This window comes from Anas acuta, chromosome 3, assembly GCF_963932015.1.
Source record: "Anas acuta chromosome 3, bAnaAcu1.1, whole genome shotgun sequence".
Classification (NCBI taxonomy): Eukaryota; Metazoa; Chordata; class Aves; order Anseriformes; family Anatidae; genus Anas; species Anas acuta.
Window position 1 is genome coordinate 99,417,920 of NC_088981.1, and position 21,031 is coordinate 99,438,950.

General features: G+C 40.6%; 1 protein-coding gene across 23 annotated transcripts in view; it reads right to left on the reverse strand.

Annotated features, from left to right (window-relative positions):
• Positions 1-18,699, reverse strand: part of MYT1L (myelin transcription factor 1 like) — a 331,824-nt gene extending 313,125 nt beyond the window's left edge. For 7 of the 23 annotated variants that reach the window (XM_068678508.1, XM_068678503.1, XM_068678512.1 and 4 more), the window contains exon 1: positions 9,227-9,811. The gene's annotated coding sequence lies outside the window, so the exon portion shown is untranslated. The other 16 variants (XM_068678510.1, XM_068678505.1, XM_068678502.1 and 13 more) reach the window with 9 other exon arrangements.
• Positions 18,700-21,031: the final 2,332 nt, after the last annotated feature.

Sequence of the window (21,031 nt, forward strand, 5' to 3'; positions counted from 1 at the left end):
TACTGGAATAGTGTATAGGTTAACATCTCACAAATCAAGAAACTAGTACAAAATGCATCATTCCCCTGAAAAAAATCCAAATAACTTCAGAGGAACTAGGATTAGGCCACTGGCTCTGTATCCATGCAAATCTATTGTCTCCTTGTTCTAATATAGCTGTCTGGCAAATTCTTTTACTGTTACCATGGCTCTAACATTTTGATATTTCAGCAGAAAAATAACAGTTAAGTGTATGTGTGAACAAACACTAGCTGAGACATTTTTAGTCATTTTAGGGTTACAGTTAACAGTCAGGTCAAAGCTTCTTCAAAAAAAAATGTTAAGCTATGATCTGAAATCTGTAATTCTCATATCAGAAAAGTCATAATATGTATCAGCTACTGATTCTGCTTTCACAGTTTTCAGCCCTCTATGCTTATTTATTTGTTTTCTTTTTATCCCTCATCTGGCCAAACAAGGGACAGGTAGAATCTTGTGACTTATTTGCAAGGATGAGTAAGAAAAGGCCTTGTTCTCTTATAGCCATCTGTTTTAAGTCCAGCCTACAGTAGAAACCTTTCCAAGAAACAGTTTTGATGCTCTACAGCTCTTGGGAATGCATTTTTTTAAGAATTCATGCTACCTTGAAGGTCTTTGCTAACACAGTGTTCTCCGTAAATGATTCCACTAGACAAAGCTATGTTGGAATTCTGGATAATGATTGCAGTTTGCAGAAATTTTGAGGCAGTGCAATGTGGGATCCCAGCATTCTGCCCAAGGAATTTTTAGAGTTTAGGTTCAGCTTCCTCAATTCTTATTTCATTGTGCTTTTTTTTTTTTTTTTTTTTTTTTTACATTTTTTTTTTTTCTGTGTGAACACCCCTTCTTTTTCCTTAACCTCCCAATTTTAATGCTCATGTTCATACTTCCGGTTTTCCATCCTCATTCTATAACATCAGAAAGATACACAAACCAATGGAGTTCTTATGTCTGTTACAGAAGGCAGCAGCTATCTTCTCTGTATGTGCAGAGCTTAAATTTAATCAGCAGATTTTTCAAAAAAGAAAGAAAATTAATGAAAAGCAGATGATGGAGGCAAAAACTAAAAGTTGCCACAAAGTACAGGTATTTGCCTGCTGGGTAAACACAGTCAGATTTTTAGCCCTTGGAACACTCATGATGCAAATCGACCATGGTTAATAGAAGAAGCAAAGCTTTTAGGTACAGGATAATGTAATTCCATCTCCTGTGATTGTGTGCTGAGAACATACTAACCTTCCAGTGAAATGCATAAAAATTAAAAGTATTTGCATCCTGGAAAACTAGAAGCATACTGGCTCTGGGAATCTGTAAACCTTGATTGCTTCCATTGGTTAGCATTTTGGTGTTGAAAACTCTGTAATAAACATGATTATTGTAAAGGTGTAAGAACTGATAATCTTGCAAAGTGTGGGAAAACAAAATAAATAAATAAATAAAAATTAGTAGGCAAGACATCCTATTTCTGCTTCTCTTAACTTTCACCTGCATAAATACAAATGATACTTTTGAGTTTTTGAATTAAGTGATGACGGCTCAATAACTGCAGTACAATTATGAAACCTATGTAAAGCTTACATTTTTAGGAATACTTTTGCAGTGCAGTAATGCAAAGACAGTTTTCTAAACCATGATATTTACAATGTTACAGTTATTTTATTAACCATAATTCTCAAAACAAAACAAAACAAAACAAAACAAAAACACTATCTTTTCTTTCCTAGCTCCTGAAGTGGCATCTGATATATATTTGGTAAATTAAAAAATACCTCTAAAACAAAAATGAAGATGTTTCCAGTGACAGAAGAAAGACTGGAGAATCTGAACATGAAAAAGCAATCATAGGAGCCAATCTGAATATAACTTCTAGAAGCTTCAGAAGCATACTCTCATATGTGTTATTGGCAGCACTGCTTTGGATCTGCTTGTTCTGCTCTTTGAGTAAGCTATACTTATGACTGCAAAAAAATTTAATTTCAAGTTATCCACATTTTACTGAATATGGTGACAAGAACACATATAGAAAAAGAGAATTCCATATACGTTTTTAAGCAGAAAAAAATGCATCACAGCCTTAGCAAAATAAAACTTTATTAACCATAACAAACATATAAAATGACAAATAAGAAGTGCAGGGTGCATGAGTCATTAACATATGTGCACTCCTGTCACATGCCCTTGTTTTCCACTGGAGTTGGCTGGAAGTAACACTGTGGCAATCTGTGCTGGCTCTTGGGCAGGTAGGAGGTAAAGAAAGAAGGTATATGGGATGAGATCTAGTCCACAGAACTGTTTATGAAGCACAATGGCTTCTGGATTGAAATGGCTGGGTGTTTTGGTCCAGACTGCTTTGCAGTGCCTGCATTTGCTTCATCAGGATGCTCAGGCTTCAGGGTACACTATTCAAGTGTGTCTTTCCTCCAGACTGTTGTGTCACCAGGGCCAAACAGAACTATGGGGAAAATCTATCTTTTTCTTTCCTTTATTATTTTTTTTTCCTTCTAATTATCATCTGGTGCTTCTCAGCCAAGGTCACCGATAAACATCAACAAAATAAAACAAAACAAAAAAATATATATTATTAGGTTGGAAAGGCCATAGATAAAAACTTCCACCCTTTTCCCATACATATGTTTTCTCATAATATATGAAATGGATCAGACTTGTGATGGACAATTCAGAAAGCTGGCATCCAGTGCATGTACTACCATACACACCAGCTGTAAAATCATGGCAGTAAGTGTCACTGAGAAGGCAATGGTCTGTTCATAAATTGCTGAGGCCCTGAGAAGGTTCTTCAGAGCAGATGAACCCACACATGTGTTACCAGCCTCTATGCAACAAGGACTTCTCCAGAGCTGATGAAGGTGAGGCAGTATAACTGTAAAAGGAGAAGCAAAACAGGCCTTCCTAGAAACTCACTCCCAAAGTTGAAAGAATACATGCTGAAAAACGCTGACAGGGTCATGAAGGTAAAAGGGGATGTTCATGCAAAGATCAACCTGAAAATCCACTAATGGAATGGATAGCTGTTACTGTTTAATTCAGTGAGCAAATTCTCTAAACCAGCCACAAAATCTATCCACTTTTTCTCCATGAAAAAAATAATGTTTTGAATTTGGTTTCCTCTCAGAAAGTGAGGGTCTTCATGTACATGCAGTTCATAATACGTCTACATTTCATTCACAAAAAAAGAGTTTTGGTGACAAGACCGTTTACAAATAGTCTTATGTTTCCCATCTATCTTAATGGAACACTAAGATATATGTTTCAATGCCATTGGTTTTACCCCTGTGTGCAAGGAATTGATCATTAGAATCTAAAAAGACTACATGACCACACATATTTGTGTATATTTTTGTATATTTGTGTACATTTATGAATAGCAGGTGTGGTCTATTCATCTTATTTGTATTTATCATTGACCATCCATATGGAAATATTGTTAAAATAATCTGGCTATTTGAATGGCATATTCTTTGTTCCCTGTCCCCATATGGTTAGATACCATTTTGAGAGATGAGTGGAGTAACTGAGAAGCAATAAGTTCCTAAGGTTGTGAAAGAACTAGCAGAAACAGTATATGTAAATAAACCTACCTGAGCTTTCTCTGCTTTTCCAACTGGTCTGTGGTTTCATGAAGTACTCCTGACTTCCATCCAAGTATACCTCCTGACTCCTCTATGCCTCCCTTTTCAACAGGCTTGTTCTCCATATCTATTTTGGAAGTTCTTTTCTTCTCTTTTTTGAGGTCATATGTACAATGGTCATGGAGTTCTCATTTTTGTTAGCATCAACTTCTGTGTACTGGTCAATAGGATCTCAGTTTTTTTTCCACTAGCAGCTTCCTTTTAATTGAACTTGATTTGCTTTCCCTGGCATGACATTGTTACTCATTGCTCTTATCACAGCCTCTGCATCTTTTACATGAAATGTCCAAAAATCACCCTAATTCCTGTGAGAATGCTGCAGCCTGACCGGCACCTACTATCCCCAAGGACAGAAGTATGATACTTTCCTGGAATACAAAGATCCAGTAACTCCACACAGAGAAATGCCTTAAGCTCAGGCAGGTCCAAACATGCTGAGTAATTTAAAAGGTCAAAATAAATGTTATGTTGTTTTTTTTTTTTTCATCATTGGAAAATAGAGTTTGAGATTGGGAGCAGGATGGTCACAGCCAAAGGGTCAGAACATTATGAAATTGTTGATGAACTTACTAAGTTTGTTTGTCTAAGTAAACAAGTAGTACACAACCTGTGCAGGCATCTTACCGTTACTGGAATAGTCATTTTGTTCTGTCTGTGAAGGTAGTTCAACTTGACCCATGTAAACTCTGTTTACTAACAAGACCCAGAATGGACTTTGTGTGTGCACAGACTGACAAAACATGAACTTTACTTTGTAGTGTCAGCTCCAAGTTTATTTTTTATTTTTTTATTTTTTTAACCAGTCAAACTATGCTGCATAACTAAGTCACTGCAGAAATACCATTCTGCAATCATTACTTGCCTTAAACATACCAAAAGCACTAAAAAGATACACAGGAAATAAAAAGACCTGCACTCAACCTTACCATTTTCTGTGACATAACAGTTTTATTTCTTACTACGGACATGCCCAGAAAACAATCCTAGATATTTATGCATGAGATATGACTGTCACAATGTATGCAAAGGTTTTATATACATAGTTTCTTATTCAAATATGGGCCTCTTCCCCTTCAGACAGTAGAGGAATTTCTGATATTTCTGAAAAATATGTTACTAAAACAAATCAATATTGTTTTTTTAGAGGCTGCATGGACATAAACTACTTGAAAATTCAGAAAATTAAGGCATTTGATTGAACATCGAATTCTGAGGAAGGAGAAAAAAAAAACAAACGGAATAGCCACTGACTTGCTTTATCACAAGAGGCTTGGGGAACCTCTTCCAAGGGTATTCCCTGATTCTTACTCAATAGAATGTCCCTGCTGCTGATGCTGGCACATCTACTCCAACAGAAAGAACAATCACTCTCTAAAGCTTACCCACATAGCAAATCTTAGATATCTTCTCTTCCTGCATTTTGGCTATTTTACCTGAACAGAGGAACTGTTCAGGAAGTGACAAAGATGGACTGGGTTAAATGCTGTAACATGGTACTTATTCACACCACATTAGGCAGAGGTACACTAAAATTAGGCATAAAATTTTATTCCCTTGGTAATATCCTCTAGTACTGGCTAGAGACAAGAGGACAAAAAGGAATTTCCCTTGGAAAAATAAAACAAGCTATTTATATGTGAAATAAATACCTGTGGTATTACACCTTTCTTGTATCACCATTTCTATCTGTGTGTGTGAAACATCACTAGATTAGAAAAAATAAGCCACCCATTGACCAGCCTAAAGTCTCTTTTGAATGGTTTGAATGGTAAATAAACTTATTAATTAGAAAAATATGAGACAGAGAGGAGATGTTTTCTTGTGATTTTTCTGGAGCTGCATGAGAAATATATTTGGCCTACTACTCTATAAAAAGATATTTCAGGCCTGATCCAAAGCTCATTGCTGTCTTTCCATTGGGGTCAGAATCAGGCTCATGTAAAGTATGAACAAAACAGCAGCCTTCTTAAAATCTCTCATGAAAATAATTAAAAACAAACAAAAACAACAACAACAACAAACAAACATAAAAATAAACAATGCTACTTTATACTGATTCTTTTCACCACTGCAACTAGTGACAGACAGCACTTGCCAGATTCAGACTGAAGCAGATGAAGTTATGCCAAATGAACATACATTCGTAGTATACCATGTCCTTTTTAATCAACTTCCTGATTAAAAAATGTCATGCTGACAAGAGGTATGAGAGATGTACACTTTTAATACTTCGCAAAATAGGAGACCTCAGAACTGGTTATGCTGAAAATCTGTGATCTTACAGATGTTTATGAGTTTGCCTGGTGCAGAGCTATAATCAATTTGCTTATGCTGGACCCTCAAGATACAGAAAACATATCCTGAAGGAAACTGGTTTCTGAAACCAATTGCCCAGATACATTAGGCAGGTGGGAGTTTCAGCAAACCAAAGGGTCTGCTGGCAGACGCAGCATTGATTTCTTAATGTTTTCAACCTACCAGACAGTTCTATACCAGACCTGATTTGATGGATCTCTATGGGGTGCCCTGCAGCCTTGATTATTTTCACAACCAAGTTGGCTAGTTCTGTTACTTAGTGACTGTGTTCCACATCTGCATCTTCAATGCAAACATATTGAACTAGTATGTACACTGCAAATCTGATCTGAGATCATATTTCAATCTAATAATGTTTACAGTTTTCCTGACTAAAAGTATTATCCCTTTTAAAGGATCAAAAATCCTGCTGTGCTTTTTTGTCTGTCTGTCTCCATACCCTACTCCCCCTCCCAACACAAGACATTCCCCCTTCATTTCAGTTTCATCACATTTTTTGGCTTTTTCCTCTATGATTAAAATAGTCAGAGTGGTTCTAATAATTAATTAATTAATATTTTGAAGGATTCTAAAGAGATAATCTTTGTCAACAGCCTACAAAAGCTTTGATTTGTTCTCCTTGAGACTTTTTAATCTAGGGTGTATGGAGATAATGCTATTTTGTCTGCACCCATTTTAATTTCATAGAAATCTGACTGCATTTCTGTTTAAACCATTATTGATAATCTTATTAGAATTGTTAATGACTCCTATTATGAGAAAGAAAAGATCACTAAGTAATGTACAGCCATGAAGTTTTCTTGTACTATACTATCAAAAACTTCACGTCTTTATTGAAAGTTGATCAACATGATGCAAACATCTATCAAGTTCAGGCAATATTAAATTCAGTATTTCCATAAGGATAGTTTTCAGTATTGCATATGTATTAAATATCAAAATACTTTTCCACCTCTGAATCTCTCAATAAAATAATTACTGTGCTCGGAGTTTATCAAGAAATAGGTTTTATCACAGAGAACTTTGTTTTATAAATGAGCTTGTACTATTCGTTTTAAAATTAAATGCCAATGCTGATTTCCTATGGAAATGCTGATGGATGTGAATTATATTTTCATTCTTTTCAAGTCTACATAAAGCCTGACTTATACAGAAGAACAGTTTTCAAAACAGTACATTTTCTTGACATTCATATGGCAAAGTTTCTATGCCTAGCTAATAAATCCTCATATAACCATTTGCATTTATGTGCAATCAAAATAGTCTTTGCATATCTTATTCATCATCTCAACATAAAAAATGAACAAAAAAATAAAAGAAAATGAAAGACCTTCAGAAATGGTCCTTAACGAATCTGGAGAAAAAATATACCTTTGAATACACTGAATTAGGTCCTCTTCTTTCTTAATTGTCTTTGTCTCCAAACACACACAATTCTATAATATGTAAGATACAAGACTGTAGACTAAAACAACAGTCATACTTTGAACTAAGAATTACTATGATAAAACCAATGTCTTTTTTTAAAAAATGTGGGTATATAAGTGGGTATTTAAATCTAAAACAAAGAAACCATTTCAAATATTTAATATTTAACTATTGCCCTTGTTGGTTGAAATAATGGGGTGGGAAAAAATAATAATAAAAAAAATAAATAAATTACGTCTCCAGAAAGTTCAGACTGCAAAATACATGCAAAATTGAATCTTACTCTGCTTTGTTTAAAATGTGCTGAATTCTGTATTCACTCACTGTGACCATTTACTATTCTCTTTGTTTCACTTGACAAATCCCTGTAATATTTTTTTTAAGTCATTACTTCTCCCCCCACTCCAGGAAAAAATCTACTTTATTGTATAGTCTCACACCACTCTGTATTTCTAATGTTAGGAATGTTATGTTGCCACCTAAATTGTTTTTAAATGTGACATATTGCAAACAAGTATATACATATACATTCACCAGACAACATCACAGCAACCAAGTTTAACCTTATCATTACAAACTTGAAGAACCTTGAGAAATCAGAAGTACCTGCTAACTGTCTACAAAGGGTTAACGGCTTATTCCGAGATTTTTTGTTGTTGTTGTTTGCAGAGTGACATGACAAAGACTTTTATCTGTTTGCTAATTTTTGAAAATAAACTCTTATGCGAATCTGAAATGTTGAATAAATAAAATAAAAATAAATAAATAAATAAACAGGAGAAGAGAGGTAAATAGAGGTAAAAATGAAATATTGTTTGGAGCTATATACTGTTGTCCTCCAAAACAACATAATTAAAGGTACAAAAACCCCACAACTCTAAAATGAAAGGCAATCAGTCTTTTCTAAAATAGTAAAAAAACCTACATAAAGACAATAAAAGGATAATCATTTCTACTTAACCCCAACCTTAACTGCAGTTTCAAAATTAGGTCAGTTAAAATGAAAATCACCATTTTAAAGGAGATTAAGAATCATTAAAATTGGGTAAAAATATTCCTTAAGGACTATACAGAAAAAAGCAAATGTTTCTAAATGTTAAAGCACCCCATATTTTATATACAGCATCTGAATTATATAAGAAATGCCTATCAATGGATGCTCTGTTCGAGAAGTGGGATTCCAGTCTGACTCAGTGTTATCATCTGGCAAAATATATGTATTTCAAATATAGCTTGTTTATATTCTTTTGTTTTCTCCTTTCAATAAGGAAGCCTTCATAAGGACACATATATATTAGAGATATCTGGAGTGGAGAGACTCACTTGTAATTTGTCCATCAATAACTTCAGTTTTTAGCATTACTGGTGAGTTTGTGTTAAATAAGCATTTTTCCCCCCTTTTCAGCCACGAAAATACATAGCACATCAACCAAAACTAATCACATCAGGGTTTTCATTGAAACAGTAGCTTTTAATTTTACAGATCTACCCACATTGTTCTGGAAAATAGGAAGCAGAATTCTGAAATTTCCAGCAGTCATTCTTAAAACAACAACCACTGAGGGCTCGATCCTGTTTTCGCTGGAAGCAATGTCAAACTCCCCGCAGACTTCAGTGAGAGCAGGATCGGGCCCTGAGCTGCTCAGCTTCCTCCAGCTCTATGCACAGGAGGACGTGTTGAGGAGCTGGGGTGGGAGAAGTACAAAACCCGTCTATTCTTTTCTTAACTGCCCAAAGAGTTGAACTTTCCATCACTTTGTGAACAACAACAAAGTGCCCTACAAGCAACAACAGTGACAAAAGGACATATTTACCTTGAGGGAATTGCAAAGAGAAAGCCGTAGAATTGCAAAACAAAGTAGTCCAAATGAATTAGCTACGCATGCAGTCCAAACGTACACCTTCAAGTAGGCCACAGTGTGTCAAGCAGTCGTCTCAGCACCAGCCACCCTGCCTTCCATCTTACGAGATTCACCCAGAAAACTGACAAACCTGCTCGACGACAACAAAACTCTCCTAATGCTTTTGAACGCCCACCATTTGTTCTCCATTCATCCAATCAACTTTCCACTGCACATCTTCTCCTGCAACTGAGGCTCAGAGGCAGGATCCCTTCTCATCTGTATGCTAATTATTTTGCCACATGGACAAAAGTAATAATGCCTTCAGACAGGAAACCGACGGGCCTGAAGTCGAAGACAAGAAATTAATAAGTTGCCACCACCGAGCGCCGAAAAGAGGGGCACGCGTGCGGCTCTGCGCCTGCTGGATCAGCTGGAACCTCCATTTAAGAACAGCAGAGCGGCGGCGGAGGGCTGGAAGAAGCCGGGGCAGCGCGGCAGGCAGCGAGCACCGCTTCCCTTATAGACCACATCCCTGCGGCAGAACGGTCTCGGCAGCGGATCGCCGACTTACCCTGCCTCCGCCCGCATCCTCTAGGCAGCGCGCCGCGCATCCATCTTCCCGCTCCCGATGCGCGCCCCGAGTTGCGCGCCGCGGCCGCGCACGCCCAGCCCCCGGCGGGAGGCGGGCAGGGATGGGGTCGGGGTCGGGGACGGTCTCTGCGGCCCCCCCCACTCCACCCGGTGCCACCCCAAGCCAGGCTCCCCGGCGGGCCCGACCTCCAGTCGATCTCCGCCTCGCCGGGGAGGGGGAAAAGCTAAAAATACAGCCTTGGCGCTGCTGCCGGCGTAAAATGGTGTCTCCGCTACGGAACGGTTCCCCCCCCGCGCCTCATCACCCTTCCCCCCCCCCCCCCCTCCGAAATCATTCGGCCTCCGTCTGTATCTTTGACAGAAAATAAGGACTTAAAATAGGCATTGCCTTGCCTCTGGGGTGCCTCTCCAGGGTTCACAAGAGTTAATTCAGCCGGATCGCTGAGAGCCTCGCTTATTTTACCTGCTCACCCCGTGTTCTGCCTTTTGAAACAAAAGAAGTGAACTGTCCCCAGATGACAAGATTAGCCTTCCACCATTAGCAACTTGCGCAAGCTAAACTTTGGGTGATCAACAGACCAAACGTAAACAAGGGCTCGCACACAAAAAGGGCCAGATTTTTGCGTACTTCTCCGCAGCGTTTCCTTCCCTCCCCTCCCTCCCCCCCCCCCCCCCCCCCCAGCAATTTGACGTGAATTTTGCGGGTCATGTTGCCTCCGCTTAGCCGCGGCCGGTGTTCCCAAATGTCGGGGCCGTGTCCCGCAGACAATAAGCGGGGGGAGAGAGGCACCTCACTGCCTCGCAGCGCCGCTGCGGGGGCTGCCCGCCGCTGTGCGCCCGCCCCCGGGCAGCCGGATCCCCCTTCGACGGGAGCGGCTCGCCAGCGGCTCGCCTCTTCTTTTTTAACCCCGTCCCCGAAATGTCATTTCGGTAGAAGCGTGAGAGGCTGTGAGCTCTAGGCGGGGGCAGCGGCACCCCCACGGGTTGGCACGGCGGCAGGGAGGGGAGGAAGGGAGCGGGGGAAGGGGGGGAGGAAGGAAGGGGGATGCTCGGAGCCCCCGCGGAGCCGTGCCCGCTGTCTACCCCGGGCAGCGCGGTGCCTCCCTCCGGGGAGCCCCCGGCGCTACTGCCCTCAGCATCCATCCTTGCGGGCCGGCTGCCTGCCTCCCGGGAAGGGCCCTGGGCAGCGCACGCACACACACACATGTGCCCCCACCCCTCCGTCGCCCCCCTCCCCGCACACACACGCGCGCCTGCCGGTGTCGTTGCCCTCCTTACTGCCATTGTGCTGCTGCAGCCCCCTCCTCCCTGCAGCGCTTCCTCCCTCCCTCCATCCCTCCCTTCCTCCATCCCTCCCTCCCTCTCTCAACCCTCCCTCCATCCCTCCATCCCTCCCCGCCACGGCTCGCCCTGCGCGGGGGCGCTCGGTGTGGGCAGCCCCGCCGCTGCAAGGGCACCGCGGGCACAGCCCCGCTGGCCGCGGCTGAGGCGGGGGGGACTGCCCCGCCAGTCACCAGGAACACCCTCGGGCAGCCCTCGGAGGTAATCCCTGCCGAGCCCGAGCCCGCTGCCTGACGTGTGGAGGCCAGACATGTCGGTTACTACAGAGGTTACAATTCCCTTCCCATCTAGCCTCGCCAGAAATCACACTGCAGTCTGAAGTGATCAGCCTCCACCGCACCGGCCCTTCACAGCCCGAGCCATCACAGCAGCCCCAGAGCCGCGCTCTGATGGCAGGAGAGGGGCTTTTTCGGGAAAGTTTGTCAAAGGGAATCAGAGGAGAGCCAACCTGCTGGGGAAGGGACTAACAATAGCAGAGACCTCACGACTTCCACGTTTTTCGTGAAAAACGCAGTGTTTCCCTCAGAAAGCAAAAAAAGGACTTACGTGTACCTTCCCCCGCCCCCCATCTCCACCACCTCGTTCTTTTTTTTTTTCTCTCTCCTTTTTTTTTTTTTTTTTTTCCCTGTTAATTTTTCTCTGTCATCTCTGATTACATCTCCCCGTCCTCGCAGGACTCCCCCGAGGCCGAGGCGCAGAGGCCCAGGAGCAGCGCCCGGCTGGGCCGCAGGTGCGGGCAGGGAGAGCGGAAAAGGCTGCGCAGAGCAGGGCTGCAAGGAGAAAAGCCTCCTCGTCGTACCGGGGAAACGGAGCTACCATGTTTGGTTTCTAGAGAGTGCATGTCATTTTGTTCTATTTCATCCATATCAACGCAGGCTGAGAAGCAGGTGCACACCTGGTGGTCGAAGGGCCCCTTTGTATGTGTATAGGGGTATCTGTACCCCTATAGATGAACCTTATTATTTACTAACATACAATTTACCTCAGAATCTTTGAATAACTGTATTCTTGTTTCAAAAATCAAGGATTGTCTTCTCCCTCATGAGCAAACTACCTTATATTACATGCTGGCTAGCCTTAATAGGATTGTGAAGATGACTGTGTGGCATGCATATCATGACAGGTGTTTTCAAACTTTTTAAATGGCTTTGAGGTGGTTTAGCTGGGAAAAAAAAATCATAATGTTGTCCACCTTCGGGATGACACAAAGAAACAGCCAGATGCTTGTCTCACTGAAGACAAGAACAATACTTGCCTTAAATGGGGCAGAATGTATATAAACCTTGTGTTGGTGATAGAGACTTAAAGGGAGGGGGGAGGGGGGTATAAATTAGAAACATTTGCAAAAAGATCAGTGTGAAAAATAATTTTGGGAGACTGGTGATTCATTGGCCTAATTATCCTCCATAAGACATTAGGGTATGGGTTTAATGTTGTGGGATGGATTCTCCCTCCCCCAGTCTGTGTCTCGTCAACGCGCATTATCCATGGGGAAAAGGAGATGCAGGTCATGTTTAAGCAGTGTTAATGAGAGCACAGTATTTTTCCTGAAGGTTAAGTTAGCCAGGTTAGCAAATTTCACATAAAGTATGCTTGAAAAGCCTTCATTTTCTTTTACTTTCTCACTGGTAGTAGTTTCTAACGAGACTTGGAACATTAGACAAACACAGAAAGCATAATTCAAGCATCAGACGAACCCACTACTGTCAATAAGGGAGTACAATTTCAGCTTGACAGGAGTATTACAAGAATATACCCGCTAACGAGCAGCCTTAATTGGCCTGCATATTGTGGCTGTCACTGTTAAAACCTGTTCCTATACAGTCCTATTTTATACATCCTTTAAACGTATAGTTCTGTAAAGCAGTTAAAGAGACAATACTTTAGTCACCGGGCTTTTGATTTGGGCTGAGAAAGAAAAGGGAAGAAAGGGAAATGAAAAGGAAATTGGAAATCTTATTAAGAATATGGTATCAGTAACTGAAAAACTACATGAAAGAAAAATGTAAAGCAAGCAACAGCCTTTTTCAGTTTTAGTGCACTTTGTCAGTTTTTGATGCAAGTATTATTTATCCATAAATTTCAGTGTCTGCAGAGGATTCACTGACATTAACTATACTTAAATCTTTTAAAATGTAGTGTGTTCTTTAATAGATCCCACCTTTTCCTCAGCAAGACACTTTGTCATGAAAAGTGTTCTTAATTCAGGGATTTGCAGGAGTTCACTGCATGTCCTGGCAAATCCTTCATACAATAGAGTTTAATGTGTGGCTTCAGTTTCCAGTACAGGGTCATGCTCATAAAGAATACAAATGAAAGAGAAGATATTGTGGGGGGGGGGGAAGAAAAAGTTACTGCGCATGTGCAGTTGGCAGTTATTAAATGATAACAATGTAACTTCTAGTTAATAAAAGTCAAAATACCAAAAAGGGCAGAGCAGATCATGCCCTAATGCTGTGTAAAGTGCCTTACTTTGAAGAAGTTATTCCTATTCTGATTTAAAACTGTCTAACCTACAAACTTGAATATTAAATACTGCTGCAACTGAAGACTGCAAAAGTCATTTATATGTATAACGAAACCTTAAAAAGATCTCCCAGATCAAGTTTTGATCAATAAAATGCTTACTATTTTCCAACTCTAGAAAAAATTTGCAGTGCAGACAGAGGAAAGACCTCAGGCACAACAGTGCTGGTAGTGCAAATAGTGCAAATGTAGTTTTGAGGTGGTAAGCTAGACGCATTGTTTACTTGTGCCAAAAGAAGAGAACTGAAAGGATTTAGCTAACCGAGCACTTTTTTTTTTTTTTTTTTTTTTTTCTAAGAAGAATAAGTGGGGCTAAATATGGCAACAAGCTGTAGTGTCCCTCACGTTTTGAGAGTTAAATTGCATGGCTGCAAGGGAGTAGCATTTCAACTACGCTGCCCGTGGATCTGTCTGAGAAAGAAAAATAAATAAATAATTAAAAAAAAAAAAAAAAAAGAGAGAGAGAGAGAGAGAGAGAGAAAACAAAGACTGGAAAGCAGAGCCATGTTCACCCCGCCCGGTTAGGGGGCCCCGGAGCCGCCCCCCGGCTGCCCGGCTGCCCGGCGAGCGGCGGCCGGCCGGGGCGATGGCGGCGGACAGCTCCCGGTGCTGAACCGAGCGGGGGGCGCCCGGGAAACACCGCGGCCAAACGGGAGGAGGTGGCGAGCGAGCAGCACTGCCCGCAGAACAATGGCAGCCAGCTCCAAATCCCGCTCTAATCACATTAATGAGATTAATCAGTGAATTAGCGGCAGTCAAATGTCAGGGTGGCGGGGAGGAATCCAACCAAGCTTGGTAATTAACTTTTGGGGGGCAGGGGGAGAGAACTGGCTGTGTTATCTGTTAGGCTTTTTTTTTTTTTTTTTTTTTTTTTTTTTTCAGAAGTTTGCCGATTTTTTATTCGCAAGGCTTTGGGAGATGCTAACAATCCAAGTGAAGGGGGGAGGAGGGGAGAAGACGGAGACCTCAACCTTTGCATGCTAGAAGGCAGCCTGCTAATACACAGTGTCCTATTACTTCCAGCTGAAGTCCATTGAGGAAACTAGTACCATTTCAAACAATCCACCCCAACCACCAGAGCTGCACTGTGCTGAACTTTGAGTGTGAAATTAGTTTTGTAATCCAACTTCCACTGCAAACTCCAACAGGCATGATAAATGTGGCTGATGCCAAAAGCAGTATTAAATGTTATTACTTTTAAAAAATCTGCAAGAAAGATACTCTGTCTGAAATCAGAGGGATAAGATAAAAAAAAAAAAAGTATCCTTTAAACAACTATCAGCTAGAGATTATCATGACAGGTTAATGCTAGGTCTGTTGCAGAGCATTTTCTAAAAGAAAAAAAAATGTCTTTTTAATCAAGCAATTTAGAATAAGTTACTTATGGTAGGCAAGTCAGACACTTGGTCTCTTTCTGACCTCAATAAAAGTGAAACTTCTTTCCACCTGAAATTCAGCACCCACAACCATTTCTCTGTTGTAAGTACAAAATATGAAAAAGATTCCATTTTTTAAGAGAATTATGTAAAGAGATTGTAAATAAAACCCAAATGCATTTCTTTGCAATAAAAAAAAAAAGTGTATCTCATTTCCTATCTTTAAAAGGAGCATTGTCAACCATGCAAAACACTTATGTAAAAACTCTAGTTATGCACACATTAGTTCTGCAGAAAACAAATAAACGTGTATATATTTAAACCTCTTTTTGGCTACATGAAGCTGTGTAGCTTGTTCAGTACACAGAAAGCAATGGCATGCTTCTGTTCCATTAAGTTTAATCTTTTTTAGTGACAAATGAAGCAAACCTGTGTAATATCTCATCTATAAGAGGATAATAAGTAATTCTTTTTTACTAACTAATATAATTCATTTTCTGTTATACTCTTCAGTTAGTATTTAGAACTAAATTAATACTATTAGCAAATTCAAACTAAATTTACACGGACTACAGTCATACTTATCTGAGCTATTTTAAAATTGAAGTATAGACTATGATATTCTCAGAGGGTTAACTGAATTAACCATCCCTTATTTACAGAGCTGATTCTCTTTATGAAAAGGAAAAACTCTTACAGATACAAGACATTTAAAATAGTGTTCTTTAAAAATGCTACTCTTGTACGGGTGTTCCCCTTTGAAGTATAAATCCACTGTTTTCAAATGTCATTTTAGTGTAAAAACATAGTATCTAATAATCTTTTATTTAATTGTATTTGGCTGTTAGGAGACTTGAGCTTTCAAATCTGTGAAGTTTTTGTCTCAGGTTCTCCATATCAAACAAGTACCGTCCAACATGCAGCAAGTTTATATAAACAACAACATGCTTAATGCATGCAACATTATGCGTTCATATTGTAAACACTCACTTTAGGATTTTTTTAAGCTATTCTACAGCCCAATATAATTTTGGCTGCACAGCAGTATTGTCAGAAGAACTTGAAAAGAGCAAACAATGGACATTTAAGTACAAGCTACAGAACGACTGTAAAAATCACAATAATCTTTCCAGTTAGCTACAAGAATCAACCCCCACCCTACATAAAACACATCCCACACCTGCACCATTAACCATTTACAAGTTAAACATAAGAAAGACATTTCAGCATGGTTAAGAAACACCCTGGCTTACTACAACTTTGAAAGGATGAGGAGTAAGAAGCATACCACAGAGACCCAGAAAAGGCTGCTTTTTTCTTCATTGAACACTGAAAAGATACCCCATGTTCCAGGGAATTCAAAAAATATATATATATTAAAATACACCCACCAACACTGAGTAAAAAAATCAGGGGGCTTCAAGAAGACTGCAGGGAAAAAGCTCTCACTCTCTTTAGTGTGCAGAAGCTTAGGGGGAAAAAAATGTCGCCCTGGCAGGAATGACAAATGCAGTAGGATAGGCTAGCAGGCCTGAGGGATCTGTTTTACTTCCACATACATCCTCTAATGCACGCACTCCCACTCATCCTCTCGAGATGCCTTTTTTTTCCTCCACTTTTTTTTTTCACCAGCTCCAAATCCCCGGCATATGACCTTCTGTTAAATAGATAAAAAAAAATTTGCTTATCAGTCATGCAAATGAGGCTGAATTCATTTTCCACAACAGATGGCCTCATAGATAATGATGATGGAAGAGAGAAAATTGAATGTCTCTCACAAGGTGGTCATGGCAACCGAGAGCAGAATAATATCAATAATAAGCTCACTGCATAATAAGGTTGTCAATCCCACAAATCAAAGTCTCCAGCTAAATCAGGTATCCCACCCCCAGCTAGTTATCAGGTAAATAGAGAAATAGAGAGCGTTCTTTTTCTTTTTAAACGAGGAGTTGTGAAAAGAAATGGTAGCTCCAGCGATTCCAGGGTGCGAGGGGAAGGAAGGAGCAGAAGAGATTTTTCTCTGCTAATTGTGTTTTATTTAATTATTTGTTGGGGGGGGAGGGAGAAGACGGTGCGGGAGGACGGGATGGAGTTTGGGGTTTTTCCTTCTTTTATTTTTATTATTCCGATGGAGGTTTTATTTGTCTGGGGAGGTTTTTTTTTTTTTTTTTTTTTTTTTTTTTTAATAGCAAGGCTGGTATTTTGAACGCGATCTGCTGCCGAAGCCTTGTCTCCCCTCCCTGTGTCTGATCTGGAGTGCTGCATTGATGCAATAGCAGCTCGCCTCAGGCTTCCACCTTGGCTCCCAGGGGGCCATCCCGCAAAATGAATCAGCAGCCATCCTGAGCAGACTGATTAAAATGAAAATGGCAAGGCACATGTCTGGGCGGAACTAGAGCTGAGCTGCACTGCCTGTCTGGCAAGCATGCTCAATATAGCTTTTGCTAATAATGGCTTACCGCTTTTCGTTTTTTTAAAGGTATTACCGTCGCCCCTGCCCCCACTCCCTAACCAGATAACAGTGCTGGGGGGTTTTCCCCCCTTAATAGTGTACTGCTCACAGTTATAGTTTGCCAGAATGACATACAGCGATTGTGAAAAGACACTCTTTGCAGGGATTTTCTTCGCAGATGTGCTGAAATACGAAGACAACATATTAACATGCAGCTATAAATTATTCCCAGATATTAGCTGGGAAAGAAACCTCAGAGGAAGAGGAAAGCTCAGTCACTACCATAAACATCATTTTTCCCTGTTTTTTACACCTCAGCTTGCAATGGCACCTTGTGCATTATGCATCAAGAGAAAATGACTGTCAGTAAATGCAGAGCAACTTCCTGGAGCTCTCTGTGCACTACATTTGACAGACTCCGAGTAGAATTTCTACCCCCCAACCACCTCCCGCAGATAACAGGGTGCACAGAGAAAGAGCAATTTAAAGCGGGCATCTCCTGCAGTCCTTCAATGAAACAGAAACATTTTGCAGACAGCTTCGGTGTGCAAAGCATAGCAGCAAGAAAACATCGAACATGCACTGGATCTGAAACCTCGGCAGACTGTTGTTATTTGAGGTGCGGGGATTGCTCTGACTGGTTTTTGTTCTTTTCTCTCTCTCCCCCCCCCCCCCCCCTCCCCCCCCCTCTCCCTTCCTCCTCTTTCTTTCTTCTTAAGGAAACAGCGCAGTGGCACATCTCTGGAAACAGCCATGTATGTGCTGTACATATGTGCAGACAACCCGATGTGCCTTCCATTAATTCCTGTTTTTAAGCCATCCTGGGATTTTTTTCCCCTGCCTTTTTCTCTCTCTCTCTAACCAAACCCACCCTCCCACCCCCCACCCCCGCCCCAATCTCCTTCCGCACGCTCCAGCCCTGTTACTGCAGTGTGAACCAGAAATCAATAGGGCTGCTCTAATGGAGGTTCCAGCTGCAGTTGGCTGTGCAGACACACGCTCGCACACACACACACACACAGACACTGACGTCTGTGCAGCTTTCTCAGCCGATTGGGCACCACATCGGATGTTCTGTGGAGCAAAGAATAGGAATCGTTTACAGTCTGCTAAAAAAAAAATAAAAAAATGGTACCTTGCATTTCCCTGTCTCCAAGAGAGCCAGGCTGAGCTCGCCATACAGTCTGGCTGCAGTGCGTGAGTGAGAACACCTCTCGAGGGTATGTGCAGTCACCGCAGGGTAAAAGATGACACCCCGAGATTACCATATAAACCGCTGTGACACGGAAGCCTGCAATTCATGTGGGATATTTTTTTAAGGTTAAAAATTCATAAAAGATAAGAATGTGAACATAGGAAAACAGACATGAAAAATCAAAGTGGTTTAATTGATAGATTAATAGAGCTCTTGTGTCCTTTGATGTGTTTGCAAGTATTTCTGAGCTCTGAAGAGTATTTTAATGAAAGCTTTATTTTAAAGGCTTTGTTATAAATTGCACACTGCAAATTTAGTATTCCATTGTAAGTTGCCTGCTTGCTTCCCTTTCCTTCTATAGAAAAACATTTCATTTGTTAAAGATTAGCTTAATTTCTTATAGTCTTTAAGTAATATTTTTGTGTTAATGTGTAAATCTATTCATTACTACTAAAATATGTTTGTTTGAGGTTTTTTCCCTTTTATACAATAAAAAACAGGCTATGTCGGTTACCTGACATTGTAGCTGTTTATCTCTGAAGCAAGAAACAACCGTGTTGGTGAATGTTTTTAAAAAAAAATCTAATTCCTTGCTCCCAAGATAAGGTATTCCTGGGATCTGCAGCACTGCAGAACACCTCCCCCACCGCCCTGTCAATGTATTTCAGCTTCAGTATATTGACAGCAACTGCCCCAGCCTGAGTCTGGCTCCAGTGAAGCATTTATATTCCTTCCACTCAGCCCTGTGTGTCTTTGCAGGGCTCAGGATGCCAACCCAGGACTAGCTCTGGAGAAATAAAGTCTGGGAAAACGAATGAATCATAAAGCCATATTGCACGACAGAGTCATATCCCAGCCTGTGTTCTACAGTTCATTCTTACGCAAGCTTATAAAAAAATGTGGTTTAAACCCTAAAAATTATGGCATATGTCAGGCTACTAAGTAATGGATCGTAGGACACCGTCGAAAAAAAGGGTCCAGGAAGGACAGAAGTCCACCTCTTATCAACGTCAGCAATTACACCATCACAGTACCCCCTCCCCAAATATTTATCTAATCTCTGTTTTAATTATTTATACTAGTTGCTTTTTTTTTTTTTTTCTGCTGTCCTTGGCAGTTTGGAGCACAAATTAACTGTTCTCTGTTTCTCTGTGTGGAGACATTCTGCCTAGGGTTTTTTCTCTTCCTCCTGTCCAACACTTATTAAATTTTAACCCCTTTTGTACTGGACAGAAAACTCAGGCTGTGCAGTTTTGTAATCACAGTCCATTTAAAACATCTATGCTTTCAAAAGATAGCAGATATATTCCCCAGCCTTGCAGCAGACTGCTTACCAGGCTGGTAAACATAGCATGATAGGAAAAAGTTAAAGCATACAATGCTACTATTTTCCTGGAATATGAAATCATAATCTGAACTCTAACCTAAATGTGTTAAAGCTAAAATGTGTTTCTTTTGTATTATTTTTAGAAAACAAGCAGTTTTCCATATAATGAATCTATTAAGGTGCTATTTCTTGGCTCACATTGTATTTACTAACAGTGAAAATGAACAGCGGCAAATGCTCAGGGAAAGAAAGCACTTATAGTGCAACTAATCCTTTCATTCTCTAATCTTTCCTATCTTCTCCTAATACTGGAATTTAGAATGCTTAGAAACACCAGCCCAAGGCATTATGATAGCCACTAAGTCTAAGCACTTACTGAGTACACATGGATTGGGTAACTACTTTTACCACCTGTAGTTGAGCAACCTTCTGATATGAACAGTTGGCTCTTGTGAAATCTCCAGTAGGAAAGGAGACTGGGCATCATGGGCTAATGGGTTAACTAAACTATTTGTAGGATTAGCCCCAAAAGATGGTGCTAACAAAGTGTTTACCAGATACTGGACATTCCAGTAGCTAAATCTATGCCTCAACATCCCTAAGTGTGTCTGAAAAACAGTCCTTGCCAGTGTATGAAGAACAGTTCCCTGATAATCTCTGATATCTTCCAACTTTGTGGCTTTTGTTAAAGCAGTAAGTTAGTATTGATCATAAAATATTCAGTAAGGGGGGTGTAAAGATCACTTTGATGAAACTCAAAAGAACATCTTGCAAATGTTGCTCCAGCACCACAAAGGGATACGGTGGAAAGTACACCTTAATAAGTGGGCTTCACCAGAAAACTCAGACAAAACAGAATCTTGGTAAGGCTCAGAGGAAAGGAAATTATTTTATTTCAAGCAGACCTTGTCTCAGGTTATACACAAGATTTTGCTCACACTGTGCTCAAGTTAGTAATTTATACACA